The sequence below is a fragment of the Bubalus kerabau genome, chromosome 8 (assembly GCF_029407905.1).
Source record: "Bubalus kerabau isolate K-KA32 ecotype Philippines breed swamp buffalo chromosome 8, PCC_UOA_SB_1v2, whole genome shotgun sequence".
Taxonomy (NCBI): Eukaryota; Metazoa; Chordata; class Mammalia; order Artiodactyla; family Bovidae; genus Bubalus; species Bubalus kerabau.
Genome location: NC_073631.1, coordinates 29,643,509 through 29,668,866, shown reverse-complemented (window position 1 = coordinate 29,668,866; position 25,358 = coordinate 29,643,509). Strand labels below are relative to the sequence as shown.

The 25,358-nt window shown below is 38.5% G+C and overlaps 1 protein-coding gene and 1 non-coding gene across 2 annotated transcripts in view; one reads left to right on the top strand and one right to left on the bottom strand.

The window, feature by feature from the left end:
• Positions 1-25,358, bottom strand: part of HDAC9 (histone deacetylase 9) — a 1,013,734-nt gene that overhangs the window by 928,469 nt on the left and 59,907 nt on the right. The window lies entirely within an intron of this gene.
• Positions 9,551-9,671, top strand: LOC129659746 (U6atac minor spliceosomal RNA). The gene has a single exon (XR_008718221.1). It is a non-coding gene; the product is annotated as a U6atac minor spliceosomal RNA (small nuclear RNA).

Sequence of the window (25,358 nt, the reverse complement as noted above, 5' to 3'; positions counted from 1 at the left end):
GCCTTTCTCATGATGTACACTGCATATAAGTTAAATAAGCAGGATGACAATATACAGCCTTGATGTACTCCTTTTGCTATTTGGAACCAGTCTGTTGTTCCATGTCCAGTTCTAACTGTTGCTTCTTGACCTGCATACAGGTTTCTCAAGAGGCAGGTCAGGTGGTCTGGTATTCCCACCTCTTTCAGAATTTTCCACAGTCTATTGTGATCCATACAGTCAAAGGCTTTGGCATAGTCAATAAAGCAGAAATAGATGTTTTTCTGGAACTCTCTTGCTTTTTCAGTGATCCAGCGGATGTTGGCAATTTGATCTCTGGTTCCTCTGCCTCTTCTAAAACCAGCTTGAACATCTGGAAGTTCACGGTTCACGTATTGCTGAAGCCCGACTTGGGGAATTTTGAGCATTACTTTACTAGTGTGTGAGATGAGTACAATTGTGCAGTAGTTTGAGCATTCTTTGTCATTGCCTTTGTTAGGAATGGAATGAAAACTGACTTTTCCAGTCCTGTGTACACTGCTGACTTTTCCAAATTTGCTGGCATATTGAGTGCAGCACTTTCACAGCATCATCTTTTAGGATTTGAAATAGCTCAACTGGAATTTCATCACCTCCACTAGCTTTGTTTGTCGTGATGCTTCCTAAGGCCCACTTGACTTGGCATTCCAGGATGTCTGGCTCTAGGTGAGTGATCAAACGATCTTAATTAACTGGATCGTGAAGATCTTTTTTGTACAGTTCTTCTGTGTATTCTTGCCACCTCTTCTTAAAAGCTTCTGCTTCTTTCAGGTCCATACCATTTCTGTCTTTTATTGAGCCCATCTTTGCATGAAAACTTCCCTTGGTATCTCTAATTTTCTTGAAGCAATCTCTAGTCTTTCCCATTCTATTGTTTTCCTCTATTTCCTCTAATTCAGGCCCAGAGGAACACAAAAACAAAACAAATAAAATCATTTGAATCTTCTTATAGATAGCTGGAATATGTATATTAAAATATAATGATGGGTGCTGGCAGGGGTCTAGAGTTTCAACAAAGATAGCAAATAGAAGAGATTCTTCTTCTTAAAAATGTCAGAAGAAGAGAAAGGGCCTGGTTATGAGATAATAGAGAAATTATTCATTTCTCATTACTGTGAAGTATTCTGAGTACCTGGACAAGGTTCATTACCAGCTGCTTAATTCTCATTTATTTTCCTCAATTGTAAATAATCAGTTGCCTAGAATGACTTCACTACCCTGGCTTTCTCAACTCTATGCAGGAGAATAATGGGGAAAATGTAAATGATGTTGCTATCAGGACACTGGTGGTAAAACAAGAGGAAACAAAAGACAAAGACACCAAAAGGCAAGTGACTTGAAAGGAATTGCTTCCGATGGATGGGGCGGAGCTGCTCTGATTGGCCACAGTCATGGACAGGATCCTGGCAGGAGTGTCCTGGCTCTTGGGGTCTCTCAGAGGCACTCCTCCCTGAGGGTGGCCGTTCATGGGAGTTGGATGGGGACATGCAGTTAGTTCCACACTTTCCATCTATGACCCAGTGGCTAAGTTCAATAGGGGTTTGGGAGAGGCACAGGAAGCCAGGTTCAGCCTTGGGTCTATGATATGTTGTAAAACCCAACATTGTTTGTAATTATTATGCAGTTATTCTTAATCTGTCCTCTTTCCTATATTCGTTTATACTCTGGAATCCAAACCAAATACAAAACAAAAATTTTGGCTGGTTTTCCAAACTAACATGAAGCATGGCAAATTAAATTTAAAAAGCATTAAGGAAAACTACCTAAAGATACAAAATCTGAGATAAGGCATATGTTTAAGCAATCCCTGGGGCTTCAATAGACTGGCTATGCTACAAGGGGGTCAGGAGTTACAGCCTGAAGTGCCATAGCTTCCTGTTACAAGGAACTGGGCATTATCCCCTACGTTTAAAATCCCAGGGCTGGTACCCTATCTCTAGGGTACCTAGCAGAGACATTACGTTGCCAACAAAGGTCCGTCTAGTCAAGGCTATGGTTTTTCCAGTAGTCATGTATGGATGTGACAGGTGGACTGTGAAGCAAGCTGAGCACCGAAGAATTCAATTGCTGTTGAACTGTTGTGTTGGATAAGACTCTTGAGAGTCCCATGGACTGCAAGGAGATCAAACCAGTACATTCTAAAGGAGACCAGTCCTGAGTGTTCTTTGGAAGGAATGATGCTAAAGCTGAAACTTCAGTACTTTGACCACCTCATGCGAAGAGTTGACTCATTGGATAAGACTCTGATGCTGGGAGGGATTGGGGACAGGAGGAAAAGGGGATGACAGAGGATGAGATGGCTGGATGGCATCACCAACTCAATGGACATGAGTTTGAATGAACTCCAGGAGTTGGTGATGGACAGGGAGACCTGGCGTGCTGCAATTCATGGGATCGCAAAGAGTCAGACACGACTGAGTGACTGAACTGAACTGAAGGCACCAACATTGTAAGATGTTGTAACTGAAATTAACTACCTTTGACAGAACCTTTAAAAAAAAAAATGAAAGCCCATATCAGTCCCACATCACCAGACAAGTCAGCCAACAGCCAAAGCAATCCCTCTTTAAGAAAGAAGAAAATGCTATAGATCTGCAGTGGCTTTAGAAACTTCTGAGGAGGGAAAAAATTATAATAAGGAATTATAATAGCACACTAACCTCTGAAAAGATCAGATACAAGAACAAGAAGCACTGAGCTAAAGGAAAAGTAGTCACTCTGTATTATTTTTAAAATAAATGCATCCTCAGACATATTCTTAAAAATAGTGAATCTTCGACTGCCCAATGGTGTTAGTCCATTACCAAAACTCAATAAAATCCCAAATTAGCTTGCAGATGAATTACAGCTTTTACAGTTTATACTGAATCCAGTGTGATCCTATAGACAAGATGGGCCAAACTCCTCAGAAAATGCCAAGAAACATTAGAGCCAGGCCAAAAAGTGCTAAAATGTTCCGCTGACATAGAACCAACATGAAGCTTTCACTGGAAGATATAGCCTTTGAAGTGAAGTTTTCCAGCAATCCAGCCAAAACTCAGAGATTATTGAAAAAAGCTTTCAAATCCAAAATGGTTCCAAGCAGAGGTGTCTAAAAGAGAGAGATTCTGCATGAGAATTTATCACTTACAACCAAGGGATTCAATTGCTGATCCCATTCTATCAGAGGGTTTTAATTCTTCCTGGAAATTCCTTACAAATTATAGGTAACCACAGTCTGAGCAGAACTAGAACTTCTGTGTATTTTTAAACAAGTCAATTGCTTCAATGAGATAAGTACATTATTTCCACCAGACAGATAATTGTTTTCTTGTTCAATTGCATTACATGTGTGTATCCAGGTATAAAATGTTACAAATGGAAAATTACTGAGAAGTAAAGTAGTCATTAGTGTGACTTATAAATGGAACAAAGATGTCACGAGTTTCACTAATGCTTTTTTATGTTACTGAATAAGTAGATTTTATTTTTTAATCTCCTTTAAATCTGATTGCAAACAGTAAAAGTAGATCCTTGTGCCTGATACACAATACAAACTGAACTAGGATGCCACTTGACCAACATGAATGACTAAATTTGGATACAGATAGACACAAAATAAAAATTAATTCAAGGATTAATTATTCGCTTTCACAAGAAATCCAGAAAGTTGGGATCTGAGGGAAGTAAAAATAATTTTAAAGTATTATAATTGCAAATAAATAATATTTCTAGATTTTATTTTCTGAATAGAGGAACTGTATCTGAAAAGTACATATCAGACTGCTGTTATAGCACTGCTTATTTTCTGAGAGAATTCTTAACCGTTCAGTTCAATTCAGTTCAGTTCAGTCGCTCAGTCATGTCCGACTCTTTGCAACCCCATGAATTGCAGCACACCAGGCCTCTCTGTCCATCACCAACTCCCAGAGTTCACTCAAACTCACGTTCATCGAGTCAGTGATGCCATCCAGCCATCTCATCCTCTGTTGTCCCGTTCTCTTCCTGCCCCCAATCCCTCCCAGCATCATGAGGTAGCCAAAGTATTGGAGTTTCAGCTTTAGCATCAGTCCTGCCAAAGAACATCCAGAACTGATCTCCTTTAGAATGGACTGGTTGGATCTCCTTGCAGTCCAAGGGACTCTCAAGAGTCTTCTCCAACACCACAGTTCAAAAGCATCAATTCTTCGGCACTCAGCTTTCTTCACAGTCCAACTCTCACATCCATACATGACCACAGGAAAAACCATAGCCTTGACCTGACGGACCTTTGTTGGCAAAGTAATGTCTCTGCTTTTTAACATGCTATCTAGGTTGGTCATGACTTTTCTTCAAGGAGTATGCGTCTTTTAATTTCATGGCTGCAATCACCATCTGCAGGGATTTTGGAGCCCCCAAAAATAAAGTCTGACACTGTTTCCACTGTTTCCCCATCTATTTGCCATGAAGTGATGGGACCAGATGCCATGATCTTAGTTTTCTGAGTATTGAGCTTTAAGCCAACTTTTTCACTCTCTTCTTTCACTTTCATCAAGAGGCTTTTTAGTTCCTCTTCACTTTCTGCTATAAGGGTGGTGACGTCAGCATATCTGAGGTTATTGATACTTCTCCCGGCAATCTTGATTCCAGCTTGTGCTTCTTCCAGCCCAGTGTTTCTCATGATGAACTCTGCATATAAGTTAAATAAGCAGGGTGACAATATACAGCCTTGATGTACTCCTTTTCCTATTTGGAACCAGTCTGTTGTTCCATGTCCAGTTCTAACTGTTGCTTCCTGACCTGCATATAGGTTTCTCAAGAGGCAGGTCAGGTGTTAATTGTCCTTAATTAAGGAGCCTTAAAGCAAGTAACAGAGACATTAAATGACATAAAAAACAACATCAGTACTTTGTTAAAGACAGATTATTTCCAAATGGAAGTTGTATACTGTAGATAGTAACTGAGCAAAAATGACCACAGACAGTGTCTTTGTATAACAGACAATTAGAAGACAAAAAGAAGGCAGACAATTAGAATGATAAAACAATATCTAACACACAATAAATATTTTGGGGACTCAAAAAGTTCCACTTAATAAAGAAAATGTTGGTTTTTAATGAATTCAGATTAAAGTTTATGCCATTTATCCCCTAACTATTCAATAGTTTTTGTGTCAAGTATATTAACATACACAATATACATTTTAAAAATAGAGATGTCATATTTTCTCCAAACTACTTCTATAAATTCACAATACTTCAAACTATACAGCCAGAAAAAAACTGTTAAAGGACCTGGACTACAATTTAACTATAACACATTGATCAAATACCCCAAACTGATATTGGATATACCTTAAAGGAATGTGCCATTCAGAACAGAAAGTATTCTTCCAAAGTAAATTAAAAACAGGTATTGTGAGATTATCTGATGTTAATATAGATCAAGAAACATATGAGGAGGTGCGATATAACTGAATAAAATACAGTAAACACACAGGATCATTTTCAAGAGTGATTCCTCTCTTTTTTTTTAATTTCATAATCTGATTCTTTAAGAAAATATTAAGAGTAAAAAATCTTTCCAATAGGAATAAAAATTCCATGAAAACTAAAATTTCTTTACAGCATTTGGAATTTAAGAAAAATGCTACTTATATTTTTTTCCTGAGTTTTTAACAGCTTTATTCATTTTGACCATATAAAGTAGTTAGGCCTACTGTAAAAAATATATATATATATTTTTAGTCACATCTTTAATATTTAGGAAGAAATTTTTTTGACCCAAAGCTACTTTTTAGACATTATATAAAAGCTTTGATTTATTTCATATATATTACAATATTTTGACTCATACTAAATTAATAAAAACTTTAAAAGAAAAAGAGGTGATGAAGATTAGCTATAAATTTTATTTTCTGAATTTACTCAATGGTACCTCTGCAGTTTAGAACTGCAAACATATAGATTATGTCTTTTTGACATATAGATATTTTTCCCAGTATTATTCATCTGTAAGGAATCTTGAAAATTCTTAAGCCCATCTTTACATCTTTAGGAAAAGTAATTCAAGTTCCAGGAATTAAGAAGGGAAGCATGACTCTATACATCTGCTTGACTGCCAAGTGAAGACTAGAGCAAAGGTTCTTAATTCCTATTTCAGTCTTTTCAAAGTGGGAGAAAAAAAAAAAAGCAAAAGCGATGTCCAGAGGTCTTGAGTATCTGAAAACAGCATTTAAAGCTGGGGAAACAGGAGAGGGTAAATAGTTGCCCTTGTGGGACTCCTAGTCTAGTGTGAGAGACAGGCAAACCAATGTCAAGAGTGAGAGCTCTGTCAGCAACTAGTTTTCTGTGCACTGACTCATCTTTCTCCTCCAGCCCCATAATTCCTTCCTGAACGGACTCAAATCCTTACCCTCTGCTCCTCTGTCCCACTGCCCTGTGGACTCTGCTCTCTCAAGTGACTTCTGTTCTGCCTGCAGATGATTCCAAGATGCCACACCCAGTCTAGCCAACACAGCTGCCTACCTTACTGCAGCCACTCAAAATAACTTCACTTGAATCTCCAATTTCACTTCAGAGTCAACTAAACCAAAACTAAACAAATTCTCCCTCAAAACTGACTTCCTATTTTCAATTTCCCCATTTTTATTACTACAGTTATTATTCTCCACAATTCTTAGCCCCAAATTTTAAGTCAACTTTAACTCATCTGGGGCTCCTATATTTAGTCAGTCTCCATATCCTGTGTGTATTAGTCAGGGTTCTCCAGAAAAACAAAGATTTATTATAAGATATTCGTTCACACCATTTGGGGGCTAGCAAGTCCAAAATCTGCAGAGTTAACTGATGTACCAGTTTGTGTATCAAGGCTAGTTCAGTTCAGTTCAGTTTAGTCACTCAGTCATGTCTGACTCTTTGAGACCCTATGGATTATCCTTTTGAGACCCCATGGACCCCATCCAACCATCTCATCCTCTGTTGTTCCCTTCTCCTCCTGCTTTCAATCTTTCCCAGCATCCTGATGAGTCTTTTCAGATGAGTCAATTCTTCACATTAGGTGGCCAAAGTATTGGAGTTTCAGCTTCAGCATCAGTCATTCCAATGAATATTCAGGACTGATTTCCTTTAAGATGGACTGGTTGGATCTCCTTGCAGTCCATGGGACTCTCAAGAGTCTTCTCCAACACCACAGTTCAAAAGCATCAATTCTTCAGTGCTCAGCTTTTTTTATAGTCCAGTTCTCACATCTATACATGACTACTTGGAAAACCATAGCTTTGACTAGACAGAACTTTGGATAGTAGGGTGATAAAAAACCAGGAAGAACCAAAGTGCCAGTGTGAGGCTATTAGGCAGAATGTGCTCTCATTCTGGGAAGGTGAGACTTTTGTTCTACTCAGGCCTTAACAAGTTGGATGAGGCCCACTCACATTACAAAGGTTCAATCTGCTTTACTCAGTCTACAGATTCAAATTTTAATCTTGTCCAAAAACATACTCAGAGAAACACCCAGAATAACACTGGATCAAATATACTGGCACCCAGTGGCCCAGTCAAATTAATGAAAAAAATTAACCATCACACTATGATTTTACTGTTCAAAAGTTTCACGTTCTTTTCCCATCCTCATTCTCACTACCATTGTCTCAGTTCAGGTCCTACGATCTCCTACTGGTTTCCAGCACAAGGATGTAAGCCAGCTCCTCCAATCCTTTAGTTCAGAGAGCACCAGGTGCACTGTGGATACAATTATTTTCAAAAAGTTGTTTTCATCATATCATTCTTATTCTATTCCTTAACTCACAATGGCATCTTACACCAAATATATTCAATTCTTTTCCTTATAATATACTGCTCTATATAATACAGCCCTACCTGGCTTACTGACCTGTTTCTTCCATCACTCTCCTAAATCAGAACCTACATTATAAGTGGCCAACAGTTAAAGTATGCTTTTCACTCATCAACACCCTTTCTCTACCCAACATACTCTCTTTCTCTGGAAAGTACTGTGCTCTCTACTCCACCTAAACCAATCCTCTCTCTCTATTAAGATTTGTCTCCAGCTTCAACTCCTTTTTGAAGCTTTCCTAATTCTTGTTGCTGTTTAGCTGCTAAGTTGCATCCAACTCTTTGTGACCCCATGGACTGTAGCCCACCGGCTCCTCTGTCCATGGGATTTCCTAAGTAAGAGTACTGGAATGGGTTGCCATTTCTTCCTCCAGGGGATCTTCCTGACGCAGGGAGCAAACCCATGTCGCCTGCATCGGTGGGCAGATTCTTTACCACTGAGCCACCTGGGAAGCTCTATATATATGCACATACATACATACATGCATATATATATATATATATATACACACACACACACACACAAAATGAAATATTACCAACATATATATATAATGAGAAATTTACAAAAATGGCAAATATACTACTATAAAGAATCAGAACGCAAGCAAAGAATGGCTGAAAAACAAGACATTAATATAAGCAGAAGAATAATTGAATATCAGGTAGAGCCTCAGAGGCAAAAAGCCCACAACTTGAGTGGGGCCAAGGAAAACCAGGTATGGCTGAAGATGGAGCCAAGTCACTTCTAACCAAGGGAGCTGAAGTCCATAAAGTATAGGTGAAATTCTGTTTTATTCCTTATCCATGATCCTAAAAAACAAAGATTTTCTGTAATTTACTTGGCAATAAATCTAAATGCATCTAGCAACAACAACTGGCCTAGAAAGACATACAGCTGTTTACTGTCTTTATCTCATTTAGCATTAATATCTATGAATTTCACTCCAGAAATATTGTTTTTATTATGGGGAACTATCCCAGATCCCCTTGAAGGTGACATGACATGCAACACTGAGTATATGCTCCATACTATACCATTTTTAAATCTTATAAATTCTCAATTCCAAAACACACATGGCCCCTAGAATTTTAGATAAGATTCTATGGATCTTAGATTTTGAGATTTCACAGAAAGAACCAGTCAGATATACAAAAGGATCTCTCATCCAAAAAAGGTTTCAGAGTGCATGGAAGATCCATTTGGAATAGTTTTCTTAAACGGAGGGTATCTTTTCAGTGCCACACACATTCTATCATCGATCACTTTTGCAATCAGTGGCAAAGTTTCTTTTATTAAATAATATTAGTTAAAAGAAAAAAAATAACCTGCCAATCATGAACTTTTACCTTTTCCCTCCCCTTACAATGCCAAGAATACCAGAAAAAAAGTTGTAAAACAGCATTCTCTTTGCCTCCTATAACCTTAATAAATAGTTTCCTGGAATTGTCTATTCAAACAGAAAATTAATTTCCATGCACAGCTGGAAATACCACATTGGCAGGCAAGAAAAACATCAAACACCAGTAGATTAAACAGAAAGTGGAAGAACTAAAAGACAACAAAATAGAACTTGCTCAGTAAGGTGGTCATATGAGAAAAGACTTCTGTCTGTTAATATTAATATAGGAATATATCTCTTAAGTGAAGTAGCAATAATAAAGTAAGCTTTGGATCCAGGAAACAACTAGGTGATGATATCATTCAAGAAGTTTTTCTAGTGTTGTATGAAAGAAGAAAAACTCAACAACCGTCTTGGGGATGAAAGGTCCTCAGATCTGCACAACACATACATGGTTAATCACAGCCACCCACTTCATGGCATATAACCATGGGTTTTTTCTTTTTACTTTAGGGTGATGGAAAAGTTCTGAAGATGGATATTGGTGATAGCTGCTCTGTCTCTCACATTAGTAGAGGCTTTAAAGACTGACAACTTGAAAAACAAAAGAAGTACTCTTCTCTCTCCACCGACAAGATCAGGCTCTGGTGATCCATCCATCTCCCTCCACTGCCCTGAACTTAATGGGTATCCTGCTTTGTACTGACAACCATCAAGGAAAAGCAGGCTCATGCTGCCATCTGGGCCCTGCTCCCTGATGCCTAACTGCTCAGGAAATGACTTCTGTGGCCAATATTCAACTAATAACCAAACTAAACCAAGTAATTCACTTTGCACAACCATTTTAAAAACAAAAGAAGGAAAGACAGAAAACAGAACACTACCTTCAGGAACTGCCACACAGAAAGGCAAACAAAAAACCAGCAACAGCATGGGAAGGACAAAATTCCACATGGCATCCAGACAGGGGTCCCCCTTGGTTCTGCTGCCTTGATTGTCTGATTGCCAGAGAAAATTTTTTTAAAACCTCCATCAGCTCTTAGTGTAGAACTGACACTTTGTAAATAGCAACAGGGAGAAAGCTCAATAAAAATCAATGTGTTATGAAAATAAGATAGGAAAAAAAAAATTCTACATGAACTTGATCACTGTGTGACTTTCTAATGATTGAAAGGTTGAGTTCAAGATGCCAGAACACATCCAGATAAAGCATACCAGAGTTCCAAAGTGGCATATTGTGTTATAAAACATGGACCTATATCTCTATTATCTTTGGCAAACAATCTCAAAATTCAAAATTCAAAGGGATGTCCCACAAACAAAGTGAGGGGTCAATTTGTTTGAATATTTATTTTTCACAGAGGAGAAGGTAAGTGGCTGCCAAAATACCTGCCACAAAGCAAGAATACAATATATATTTGTGGAACTGAACTGAAACAAGTAGTTGCTGCTGCTGCTGCTGCTAAGTCGCTTCAGTCGTGTCTGACTCTGTGCGACCCCACAGACGGAAGCCCACCAGGCTTCCCTGTTCCTGGGATTCTCTAGGCAAGAACACCGGAGTGGGCCGCCATTTCCTTCTCCAATGCGTGAAAGGGAAAAGTGAAAGTGAAGTCACTCAGTCGTGTCCAACTCTTAGCGACCCCATGGACTGCAGCCTACCAGGCTCTGCCATCCATGGGATTTTCCAGGCAAGAGTACTGGAATGGGGTGCCATTGCCTTCTCCAGAAACAAGTAGTAGAAGCTTATAATAAAGATTACCTGTATCAGTATACTGATGAAATCTATCAGGTTATTGTTCCAACTTTCCACCTGATTGAACCTATGAAAAATAACTGCCCTTATCAACAGAGAAAGGCTCTGTTTTTTTTTCCACCAGGTATCACAAGTACCAGAACCCCACAGCAAGCTGCTCAGAGGCTCAGTAAAGACTCATCTCCCCAGAATCAGCATCTTCGACCTAACTCCTTTTAACAAAAATACAGAAATTTTAAATTGTAAGGCAAGGAATGTAAAGGATACATAGGTGATCAGAAAAAAATTCTAATAATGAGAGAGAAACCTATTGATAGATAAGCTACCTCAAGAAGACCCACTCAAAAAAACTGGGAGTCAGCTCTTTCAATTTCCTCATCTGAAAAATGTGAAGACTCAATCAATTGCTTTCAAGCTTCTACAAGTGCTACTCATACTGAAAAAGACATTTCATATTAAATACAGTATATTTATACATATACGGAAATGTGCTTATTTATACATATATAGAAATTAACCCTTAAATCTTCCAATATGGATGCACTCTGGTATGGTGTCGTGTGTTTTATGCTATTTCATTGTTTAACTGCAACCACTTAGTGGGTCTCATGGCACACTAATAGTTCATGACATGCCATTTGTAAAATACTGGACTAGATGATTTATTTCCAGCTCATTAAATTAAAAACCATGATTTTTACTTAGAAGCAATTAAAAAATATCCACCATTCCCAAATACTAGTTCCTCAATGAACTTTTCAAGGCCAATTCCTGAGTGAAATGATATAATCCCTACAAATCTTTGTCTTCCCTTCTTCTTCACAGTAAACACTCATGATTCTTTCCACTCAAAAAGCTTTAGAAGTGATTTTTTCAGGGTGCATGAATATTACCAAGCCTAACAGCAGAAGCCAGCAACAGGGATTTTGCAATAAAAACTTAAACATCTACCAAAGGAACTCCCCTTTACTCATAAAGAAGTACATTTGAATCTTTGTAAGCCATCAGGCAACAGCTAAAGCAGCCAAAAGCCAAAACAATACTCATGGAGTGGAAACAAACCACAGAGATCTTGATTTTAATTACATAAAATATAATTCAAAGTAGTTGCATTCTCCCTTCCAAATTATAGAGTTTGTTCCCTCAAATAAGAATATTTTGACTTTCTATAATAGCATCTATTGTCACTTTTGTAGATTTTCTTAAATGGCTGCCTTCTTCCACAGCACCCCACCTCATCCCACCACCTCTCCACTATCTTTAGTAATGTCCCAAACTAGTGGGTGTGCAGGAATCTCTGGTGAAAAACTAACTTGCTTTGAGTAAAATAATCTTCTCAATCACAATTGGAGCTTTCTGAGTATATAGCTGGGGAAAAGCCTTGTTTATATCTCAGCATAGCTTAAAATCCACCTAAAATATTATCTGATCAAAGGCATTGCCATCTTGACATGGAAAATTAACAGTATCATTTGTGCTTGTTAATTATTTCAAAATGCTTTATTATAAATCTTCTCTTGGTTCCTAAGTCTACAGGGCAAAGAATAAATATGTTCCTTATAATAACTTATAAATTATATGTATATTTTTATAATAAATTATAAAAATAAGATTTTAGTTTATATCATACTTTTTTAGTTTATAAAATAAAATGTAAAGGATCCAAGTCTTAAATTTAAAAAGCACTTCGATTGATAAATATCAGAGAAATACTAATGTCAAAAAATGAGGTCCATTCTAATCCTATAATCAAAGCATTCTGTGTATTTTCCAAACTTGGCAAGACATATTTTTATTTTTAATTTTTGAACTACTAATCTTGGAGGGAAAACAACCACCATTAATTTCCTCTTCAGTCACTAGTTGTCTGTGCCATGTGTTTTTATCACTTCCTGCCACAAGGAAATACATTTGGAACAAAGAAAGATAGTCAAAAGAGAGTTCTCTAGCTTAGTCCAAAATCATTCTTTTAGGAATTGAGAGTGTAAACATATTTCAATAATAGCACTGGATGATAAAACTACTCAGAAAACCTTCACATTTCTTTATTACATGACTTCATTTAATGCTCAAAAAGGTTTGTAAAGATTATTTGGTAAAAAAAGGTAAGCAGGTTAAGTTAGGTAACACTTTTTCACCCACACAGCTAATAAAAACCAGAGGCAGAACTTAAATTCCTTCCATTTCATACCCAGTCTCACAGTGGACACTATAACACAGTTTTTCCTGTAAGCCTTTTGATCCAGTTGTAAGTTATTACTTTACCCTATTTGTCCAAACCATCATGGTTTTTTGTGTATGTGTGGTGGGGAAAGTGCTCAACAGAGGTTGCAAATGATGATAAGAACATGAGGACTAATTTATCATTTTATAGCTAAGTTGTATTCAACAGTGATTTATTCAGTCCTAGGTACCAAGTAGTACATTAAATATAGGGATCCTAAACAAAAATACAAATTATAGATCATAATCCTAGGAGTTAGTAAGAAATTTAGTAAAAACCTATCTTAGTCTGCTCAAGCTGCTATAACAAAATACTACGGCCCGTGTGTTTTAAAGCAACTGATAAAGGATTAATCTCCAAAATATACAAGCAGATCAAATAGCTCAATATCAGAAAAACAAACAACTCAATCAAAAAGTGTGCAGAAGACCTAAACAGACATTTCCTCAAAGAATACATATAGATGGCCAGTAAACATATGAAACAATGCTCAACATCGCTCATTACAAGAGAAATGCAAATAAAAAATACAATGATGTATCACCTCACATCACTCAGAATCAGATCAGATCAGATCAGTTGCTCAGTCGTGTCTGACTCTTTGCGACCCCATGAATCGCAGCACGCCAGGCCTCCCTGTCCATCACCAACTCCCGGAGTTTACTCAGAATGGCCATCATCAAAAACATCTATAGACAATAAATGCTGGAGAGGATGTGGAGAAAAGAGAAAACCCTCCTGCACTGTTTGTGGGAATGTAAATTGAGACAGCCACTATGGAGAAAAATATGAAGATTTCTTAAAAAATAGGAATAAAACTACCATATGACCCAGTATACGCACTACTGGGCATATACCGAGAAAACTACAATTCAAAAAGACACATGCATCCCAATATTCACTGCAGCACTACTGACAATAGCCAGAACATGGAAGCAACCTAAATGCCCAACAACAGATGAATGGATAAAGATGTGATACATACATACCATGGAATATTACTCAGCCATAACGGGAATGAATTTAAGTCTGCTGTAGTGAGGCAAATGAACCTACAGCCTGTTATACAGAGTGAAGTAAGTCAGAAAGATTAAAATATATATATTGTATATTAACACACATATATAGAATCCAGAAAAATATTACAGAGGAACCTATTTATAAGGAAGAATTGGAAATGCAGGCGTAGAGAATGGACGTGTGGAAACAGCAGGGGAAGAAGAGGGTAAGGTGAATTGAGAAACTACCACTGACATATATACACTATCATGTGTGAAATAGGCAACTAGTGGGAAGCTGCTGTTTAACACAGGGAGCCCAGCCTGGTCCTCTGCAACAACTTAGAAACATGGGATGAGAGGAGGGTGGGAGCTCAAGAGGGAAGGGAGATATATATATATATATATATAATTTTATAGCTAAGTTGTATTCAACAGTGATTTATTCAGTCCTAGGTACCAAGTAGTACATTAAATATAGGGATCCTAAACAAAAATACAAATTATATATATATATAATACAAATTAATTATTGTATATATAATTAATTGTATATATAATTATTATATATATATACATATATGTATATGTAATTATTGTATATATAATAATATATAATTATTGTATATATAATGTATATATATTTTATATATAATATATATTTTATATTTATAATATATTTTATATATATAATACAAATACAAATATATATATAATTATGAAAGATTTGCATTGTTGTACAGCAAAAACCAATACAGCATCGGAAAGCAGTTCAGTTCAGTTCAATCGCTCAGTCGTGTCTGACTCTTTGAGACCCCATGAACCACAGCACGCCAGGCCTCCCTGTCCATCACCAACTCCCAGAGTTTACCCAAACCAATGTCCATTGAGTCAGTGATGCTATGCAACCATCTCATCCTCTGTCGTCCCCTTCTCCTCTTGCCCTCAATTTTTCCCAGCATCAGGGTCTTTTCAAATGAGTCAGCTCTTCGCATCAGGTGGCCAAAGAACTGGAGTTTCAGGTTCAACATCAGTCCTTCCAATGAACACCCAGGACTGATCTCCTTTAGGATGGACTGGCTGGATCTCCTTGCAGTCCAAGGGACTCTCAAGAGTCTTCTCCAACACCATGCTTCAAAAGCGTCAATTCTTCTGCACTCAGATTTCTTCACAGTCCAACTCTCACATCCATACATGACCACAGGAAAAACCACAGCCTTGACTAGATGGACCTTTGTTGGCAAAGTAATGTCTCTGCTTTTGAATATGCTATCCAGGTTGATCATAACTTTCCTTCCAATGAGTAAGCATCTTTTAATTTCATGGCTGCAGTCACCATCTGCAGTGATTTTGGAGCCCAGAAAAATAAAGTCAGCCACTAACTCCACTGTTTCCCCATCTATTTCCCATGAAGTAATGGGACCGGATGCCATGATCTTAGTTTTCTGAATGTTGAGCTTTAAGCCAACTTTTTCACTCTCTTCTTTCACTTTCATCAAGAGGCCCTTTAGTTCTTCTTCACTTTATGCCATAAGGGTGGGCATCATCTGCATATCTGAGGTCCTTGATATTTCTCCTGGCAATATTGATTTCATCTTGTGCTTCCTCCAGCCCAGTGTTTCTCATGATGTACTCTGCATATAAGTTAAATAAGTAGGGTGACAAAATATAGCCTTGACATACTCCTTTTCCTTTTTGGAACCAGTCTACTGTTCCATGTCCAGTTCTAACTGGTGCTTCCTGACCTGCATACAGGTTTCTCAAGAGGCAGGTCAGGTAGTCTGGTATTCCCATCTCTTTCAGAATTTTCCACAGTTTATTGTGATCCACACAGTCAAAGGCTTTGGCATAGTCAATAAAGCAGAAATAGATGTTTTTCTGGAACTCTCTTGCTTTTTCTATGGTCCAGCGGATGTTGGCAATTTGATCTCTGGTTCCTCTGCCTTTTCTAAATCCAGCTTGAACATCTGGAAGTTCACGGTTCACGTATTGCTGAAGCCTGGCTTGGATAATTTTGAGAATTACTTTACTAGCGTGTGAGATAAGTGTAATTGTGTGGTAGTTTGAGGATTCTTGGCATTGCCTTTCTTCGGATTGGAATGAAAAGTGACCTTTTCCAGTCCTGTGGCCACTGCTGAGTTTTCCAAATTTGCTGACATATTGAGTGCAGCACTTTCACAGCATCATCTTTTAGGATTTGAAATAGCTCAACTGGAATTCCATCACCTCCACTGGCTTTGTTTGTAGTGATGCTTCCTAAGGTCCACTTGACTTTACATTCCAGGATGTCTGGCTCTAGGTGAGTGATCACACCATTGTGATTATATGGGTCATGAAGATCTTTTTTGTACAATTCTTCTGTATATTCCTGACATCTCTTCTTAATATCTTCTGCTTCTATTAGGTCCATACAATTTCTGTCCTTTATTGAACCCATCTTTGCATGAAATGTTCCCTCAGTATCTCTAATTTTCTTGAAGAGATCTCTAGTCTTTCCCATTCTACTGTTTTCCTCTATTTCTTTGCACTGATGACTGAGGATGGCTTTCTTATCTCTCCTTGCTATTCTTTCGAACTCTGCATTCAAATGGGTGTATCTTTCCTTTTCTCCTTTGCTTTTTGCTTCTCTTCTTTTCAGAGCTATTTGTAAGGCCTCCTCAGACAGCCATTTTGCTTTTTTGCATTTCTTTTTCTTGGGGATGGTCTTGATCCCTGTCTCCTGTACAATGTCACGAACCTCCATCCATAGTTCATCAGGCACTCTGTCGATCAGATCTAGTCTGTCAAATCTATTTCTCACTTCCACTATATAATCATAAGGGATTTGATTTAGGTCATACGTGAATGGTCTAGTGGTTTTCCCCACTTTCTTCAATTTAAGTCTGAATTTGGCAATAAGGAGTTCATGATCTGACCCACAGCTCCCGGTCTTGTTTTTGCTGACAGTATAGAGCTTCTCCATCTTTGGCTGCAAAGAATATAATCAATTTGATTATTCAGTGTTGACCATCTGGTGATTTTCATGTGTAGAGTCTTCTCTTGTATTGTTGGAAGAGGGTGTTTGCTATGACCAGTGCGTCCTCTTGGCAAAAAGCTATTAGCCTTTGCCCTGCTTCATTCCGTATTTCAAGGCCAAATTTGCCTGTTACTCCAGGTGTTTCTTGACTTCCTACTTTTGCATTCCAGTCTCCTATAATGAAAAGGACATCTTTTTTGAGTGTTAGTTCTAAAAGATCTTGTAGGTCTTCGTAGAACCATTCAGCTTCTTCAGCGTTACGGTTGGGGCATAGACTTGGATTACCGTGATACTGAATGGTTTGCCTCGCAAAGCAATTATCCTCCAATTAAAAAAAATTACAAATTCATTTCTCACAGTCCAAGATCAAGCTGCTGGCAGATTTGGTATTCTGTGAGGGCTCTCTTCCTGGTTTGCAGATATGCCTTCTGGCTGTGTGTTCACATATTCCTTTCCTGGGTACATGTTCATGGAGAGAGAAATCCTTCTCGTCTTCCTCTTCTTGTAAGGGACTAATCTCATCATGAGGGTCTATCTTATTGACCTAATCTAAACCTAATTATCTCCAAATTGAAGTGAAAGTGTTAGTTACTCAGTCTATCTGACTGTAGCCCACCAGGTCCCTCTGTCCATGGCATTTCCCAGGCAAGAATACTGAAGTGGGTTGCCATTTCCTTCTCCAGGGGATCTTCCCAACCCAGAGATCGAACCCTGGTGTCCTACACTGCAGGCAGACTCTTTACCATCTGAGATACCAGGGAAAGTGAAAGTGAAAGTGAAGTCGCTCAGTCGTGTCCGACCCTTAGCGACCCCATGGACTGCAGCTTACTAGGCTCCTCCATCCATGGGATTTTCCAGGCAAGAGTACTGGAGTGGGGTGCCATTGCCTTTTCCAGAGATACCAGGGAAGGCCCCCTCAAACAGCATCACACTGGGGCCAGGGCTTCATATACGAATTTTTAATATATGAACTTCAATATATGAATAAGTTTCAACATATGAATTTTAGCCCATAACAGAAGACTAACAGGTAAACAGATGATTATAATTAGTTTAATACAAACTAATTTAATTCCAAAAATAACACTTAATTGTGTTCAACAAATATTTATTAATAGACAGTTAAAGGAAAGTAAATTTTTGACAGTGGGCAAATATCGAACAGATAGAGAATATTCTCCATGTTATACAAAATGAGCAAACATGCTCTGAGATGATAATTTGTCTAAGGTCAAAAAGTGAGGGAGACTGGATTTACATATGAATCTACCTAACTTCAGGGCTCCCCAGGTGGTGCTAGTGGTAAAGAACTTGCCTGCCAATGCAGAAGACTTAAAAGATGACAGTTTGATCTCTGAGTCGGGAAGATCCCCTGGGGAGGGTATGGCAACCCACTCCAGTATTCTTGCCTGGAAGATCCCATGGACAGAGGAGCTGGGCGGGCTACAGTCCATCGGGTCACAAAGAGTTGGACACAACTGAAGCGACGTAACACACACGCACTACCTAACTTCAAAATCCAGCCATTTTCCACTGGAACAGGAGAGCTGTAACCAAGGACAACAGCCTCTCCCACTGCCTCTCCTAGGGTGTGCGTAGCATGGCCTTCCCTACCAAGAAGGAGTAGCCTCCAAAGCCAGGTGGAAACACACATAGCACACACAACCTCTCTCTGTGTAGGAGGTGACTAAAGCCTGGATGGGATGCTGATACAATAAAAGCAGGTCAGGGACGAACTAAGAGCACATATCCTAGACCCGTTTGTTTCACCTGGAAAAAGAGAACCTTCCTCCCAGGATGATAGCAGATCCATCAATTTCATCGCTGAACATACTATGACTATAATTCTCAAATAAAAAAATTCATAATGCTGAGTAGAGAATAAAAATGCAAACATTTTTGAAATATAAAATCAATATGAAAAAAAGTATTTTAGTGTTGAAGCAAACAAAGCCAGGATGGCAACACTGATCCATTCATCTTTCTTCAGCTCTAAAAGAGTCAGTGTTATTCAGGAAATATCAAGATGTAGCAAAACTTTAAGGGTATACATCTGTTCTAGCACTGTGCACAGTAGGTTTTTAATAAATGTGCTGTGGATGAATGGATGGACGAATGGCTAAATGCAGAAAAGAATGAATTAATATTCACATTACTTTATCATTTTTGGAATATATTATTAAATGTCTTATTTTACTTAGGAATTTAAAATTATTTCTTCACTTTTCAATTAAACATCTATCTGTATTTAATTCTAAGCCTAATTTGTATGATAGTCAAAGGGTCTAAATTTTACCTTTTTAGAAACAAAACAACTACACACTATAATTTCACTTGCAATTTTTAAGATCTGAGGTTCATAAAAATACTACATTTAAAAGGAATTTGGGGAAAACAAATTACTGAGAAGAAAAAAAATTGTGTGTATGATATGATAGTAGAAGAGATGTTAAAAGCTAGGTAAGTTTGCTGATTAGTGGTGCAAATTGGGAAGGATAAAAGAAAAAGAGGAAAGCAAAAATCTTCATTTCAATGTACTATTTAACAGTCATTTCAGTGATAATACAGAGAGTTTCACACAACAATGACTACTCCATTGTACTTTCTGGTCATTATCTATCTCTTGTTTCATAATCTTATTTTGTAAAACTTCTATCTTACTGGTGTTTATAATCCAACTTAAATCATTTTGGGGGAAAAACAAGTCATATACATAAACATGTGTGCATCTTGGGTCAATGTCTGTCTGACAGTCTCTGTCTCTTTATGTGTCTCTCTTTCCTTCTCTCTCTCTAAATTCTATATATATTATATAGAGATGAGACAATTCTTATGCTAGCTAAATATTTATTTACAAGTTAAACTCTTTTATGTATTTCATATTGTAGTCACAAAATATCTCATGCTCATATAGATGTGAGAAAATCACCTCTTTGGAAAATTCACTTTAATTAATGAGTCTTTGGGTTTTTCAGCACTTGGTTTGCACCTTAGTGATGTGTGTGAAAGAGTGGGCAGGAGAACTCAGGTATGACGAAGTCTCTCAATGTCAGGTGGTCCTGGCTGATTTCCTCAACACACAGTGTTGGCAGGAACATCTGGGTGGTCACAGCTGTGTACCTCTGCTCTGAACCTCTCCAAGGACCACCAAGCCTTATGGTACCCTACAAAGTATTGCAAATTCCTGAGACTATTGGTTAAGAAGGTTCAAAGAGGGCCTGGGAACTTGTGTTTTAGTAAGCCTTCAGGACTTCTTATCAGACAAGCTTGTAAAAAAACAGATATCATGCATGCGAAGGAGCACACTGAGGGAGAAGGCTGGAAACGTGGTTCACCCTATACACTGAACACTAGGAATAACTCATGAGTATTGGCAATTTTTGTAGACCGTGGCAAGCCATGAAAGTTTTATGAGAAATGAAGTAGTCAGATTTGTTCTTTGTAGGAGTCACTAGGCAGTATTGTGCAATTAGGTTAAATGGAGCAGAGACCAAAAATAGACTGGTTGGAAGACTACTATGATAGTTGTGGCGAAAAGTAATAAGTGCTAAAAATTAGCAACAAAAATGGAAGAGAGAGTCAATCAAGACTGAAGCCAATCTGATGTGGAGCAGAGCAGAGTAAGAGTATCAAAAATGGCACCATTGCTTTAAACACAGGTGGCTAAGGGACGGGGGAGCCTGATGGGCTGCAGTCTATGGGGTAGCACAGAGTCGGACACGACTGAAGTGACTAAGCAGCAGCAACAGCAAGAAGATATCTGTAATGGTCATAGTAAGAAAGAAGGTTAAAAGGTTTTAGATCAGGTGAAGTATGAGCAAATGAATTAACAAATGAGTGGTCAAAAGAAAGACCATTTTCTGGGAGAGGAAATTGGGGTTTTACCCCAGTTCTACCATCTCCTTGCTAACAGATACTAAATAGTTTCTTCAGTGCTCTGAACCTCAGTACCCTCATTTACAGTAAAAAACCTATTTTGTGAGTAAAACCTATTTTGTAGGACTCCTGTGAATATTAAAAGATATTATATGTAACACATGATTTATGTGACTGTTGTTGTCTAGTCACCCAGTCATGTCCGACTCTTTATGACCCCATGGACTGCAGCACACCATGCCGCTCTGTCTGTCACCATCTCCCGAAGCTTGCCCAAGTTCATGTCCATTCCATCAGTGAAGTCATCCAGTCATCTCATCCTCTGACGCCATGAATCGGCTGTTTGCATCAGATGACCAAACAAGTGGAGCTTCAGCATCAGTCCTTCCAGTGAGTATTCAGGGTTGATTTCCCTTAAGATTGACTGATTTCATCTCCTTGCTAGCCAAGGAACTTCCAAGAGTCTTCTCCAGCACCACAGTTTGAAGGCATCAATTCTTTGGTGTCCTGCCTTCTTTACAGTCCAGCTCTCAAAACCATACATGGAACACTGGGAAGACCATAGCCCTGACTATATGGACCTTTGTTGGCAGAGTAGTATCTCTGCTTCTCAATATACTGTCTAGGTTTGTCATAGCCTTCCTGCCAAGAAGCAATTGCCTTCTGATTTCATGGCTACAGTCACCATCTGCTGTGATTTTAGAGCCCAAGAAGAGGAAACCTGCCACTACTTCCACCTTTTCCCCCCTTTCTATTTGCCAAGCAGTAATGGGGCTGGATGCCATGATCTTAGCTTTTTTTTTTTTTAATATTTAGTTTTAAGCTGGCTCTTTCACTCTCCTCCTTCACCCTAATCAAGAAGCTCTAAAGAGTTCCTCTTCACTTTCTGCCATTACGGTGTATCATTCACATATCCGAGGTTGTTGATATTTATCATGCCTATCTCAATTCTAGCTTGTAACTCATCCAGCCTGGCATTTGTAATGATAAGCTCAGCGTATAGGGTGACAGCAGACAGCCCTGTCATACTCCTTTCTCAATCTTGAACCAATCAGTTGTTCCATACATGGTTCTAATTGTTGCTTCTTGACCAACATATAGGTACCTCAGGAGACAGGTAAGATGGTCCAGTATTTCCTTCTCTCTAAAAGCGTTCCACAGTTTGTTACAATCCAAACAGTCAAAGGCTTTAGTGTACCCAATGAAACAGAGGTAGACGGTTTTCTGGAACTCCTTTGTTTTCTCTATGATCCAGTCAATGTTGGCAATTTGCTCTCTGGTTCCTCTTCCTTTTCTAAATTAAGCTTGGACATCTGGAAGTTCTTGGTTCACATAATGCTTAAGCCTAGCATGCAAGATTTTAAGCATGAGCTCACATGATTCATACTAAGCACTTAAAAGACAATTTCATATTTTCCTGCTTTTATTTTCCCTGACTTTTACTTTCGATGAATTAAAACCATTCCAGACACAGTAGGCACTCAATATATACTTCTTGAATAAGTGAATTACTACTACTATTAGCAATTCTATTGAAGACTGAGAAAAGATCATGGGATTTGCCCATTAGACAGTAATTGGTGCATTTAGAGATTGCTTAAATGCCTAGGGGTTTTGAACACTTGGAGGAAAGTGTTCCTTACAAAGCTAGTCAAAGGGTTTTGGTGAGGACGTTCTAAATCAAGTAGCATTGTAGTGTACAGAGTTTCTTCAAGTTTTATTGGTTGTTTTTTTTATTCTGAGTGTTAAAGATAATGGCTTCCAGCTAGAAGATAAAAATCTGTTTTATTGACATTAATACTTTTTTTAATTTGCTTTATTTAGAGTTTTTACAGTGTATTACCCCTTCATGTATCACTGCCTTGTCATGGTGAAGGGGCTTGCATAACTCAATGAAGCTATTAGCCATGCCATGTAGGGCTACCCAAGAAGGACAGGTCCTAGTGGAGAGTTCTGACAAAATGTGACCCACTGGAGGAGGGAATGGCAAACCACTCCAATATACTAGCCCTGAGAACCCCATGAACTGTATAAAGAGGCAAAAAGATATGACACAGAAAAATGAGACCCCCAGGTCGGAAGGTATCCAATATGCTACTGGGGAAAAGCGGAGGACAACTATTAATAGCTCTAGAAAGAATGAAGCAGATTGGCCAAAGCAGACACAATGATCAGTTGTGGATGTGTCTGGTGATGAAAGTAAAATTTGATGTTGTAAAAAACAGTATTGCACAGGAAACTGGGATGTTAGGTCCATGAATCAAGGTAAATTGCACATGGTCAAGCAGGAGATGGAAGAGTAAACAAATGAACAGGAATGGGTGACTTTAATTCAGATGACCATCAACACAGTATATTATCCCATTCAATCTTCAGTCCCTTGAGTCAAGGAATTTGGTTACTACTACCCCATTTTGTTCAGTCACTAAGCCGTGTCCAACTTTTGTGATTCCATGGACTGCAGCACACCAGGCCCCTTTGTCCTTCACTATCTCCCAGAGTTTGCTCAAATGCATGTCCACTGAGTTGGTGATGCTATCTAACCATCTCATCCTCTGCTATCCCCTTCTCCTTTTGCCTTCAATCTCTCTCAGAATGAGAGTCTTTTCCAATGAGTCAGCTCATCGCATCAGATGGCCAAAGTATTGGAACTTCAGTTTCAGCAAGAGTTCTTCCAATGAATATTCAGGGTTGAGTTCCTTTGGGACTGACTGATTTGATCTCCTTGCAGTCCAAGGGACTTTACATGACTACTGGAAAAATCATAGCTTTGACCATACTGACCTTTCTTGGCAAAGTGATCATTAAAGATGCACAAATGGAGATTCAGAGTTGAGTGACCTTTATGGCAAGAGTTCAGTGGCATAAGTTCATAAGTCATATCCTGAGGTCTTTGTGAAGTTTTGAGAATACTGTTCTTTCCTCAAAATCCAACTTGCACCAGAGAACATCCATCCTCCTGCTAGTCCAGTGTCAGTGGCAGATGCTAATAGTTCACCTGCTCCCTGTTAGCTGCCGCAGAAAAATCTGCCATTTTCTTAGGAAATATCAAGAAAGTCTTCTTTAAAAGCTTTCCTGTAAAGAAGGTACAAGTTTTAACTTCTGGTCTCAACCCACTGTTTAAACAGAAAAATTCATTTCCATACTGGTATACTATAACTTTGTACCACTGCCTGTGGTGTTGGGCTGCTTGAATTTACATCATAGTTTTACTCCTAATGAGATGCACACTAAAAAGTAATGTTCAAAATTCTCCAAGCCAGGCTTCAGCAATACGTGAACCGTGAACTTCCAGATGTTCAAGCTGGTTTTAGAAAAGGCAGAGGAACCAGAGATCAAATTGCCAACATCCACTGGATCATCGAAAAAGCAAAGAGTTCCAGAAAAACATCTATTTCTGCTTTATTGACTATGCCAAAGCCTTTGACTGTGTGGATCACAGTAAACTGTGGAAAATTCTGAAAGAGATGGGAATACCAGACTACCTGACCTGCCTCTTGAGAAACCTGTATGCAGGTCAGGAAGCAGCAGTTAGAACTGGACATGGAACGACAGACTGGTTCCAAATAGGAAAAGGAGTACATCAAGGCTGTATATTGTCACCCTGCTTATTTAACTGATATGCAGAGTACATCATGAGGAATGCTGGGTTGGAAGAAGCACAAGCTGGAATCAAGATTGCCAGGAGAAACATCAATAACCTCAGATATGCAGATGACACCACCCTTATGGCAGAAAGTAAAGAAGAACTAAAGAGCCTCCTGATGAAAGTGAAAGAGGAGAGTGAAAAAGTTGGCTTACAGCTCAACATTCAGAAAACTAAGATCATGGCATCTGGTCCCATCACTTCATGGGAAATAGATGAGGGAAACAGTGTTAGACTTTATTTTTGGAGGCTCCAAAATCACTGCAGACGGTGATTGCAGCCATGAAATTAAAAGATGCTTATTCCTTGGAAGGAAAGTTATGATCAACCTAGAGAGCATATTAAAAAGCAGAGACATTACTTTGCCAACAAAGGTCTGTCTAGTCAAGGCTATGGTTTTTCCTGTGGTCATGTATGGATATGAGAGTTGGACTGTGAAGAAAGCTGAGCGCCAAAGAATTGATGCTTTTGAACTGTGGTGTTGGAGAAGACTCTTGAGAGTCCCTTGGACTGCAAGGAGATCCAACCAGTCCATCCTAAAGGAGATCAGTCCTGGGTGTTCACTGGAAGGACTGATGTTGAAGCTGAAACTCCAATACTTTGGTCATTCTGATGCAAAGATACTGATGCGAAGAGCTGACTCATTTGAAAAGACCCTGATGCTGGGAAAGAT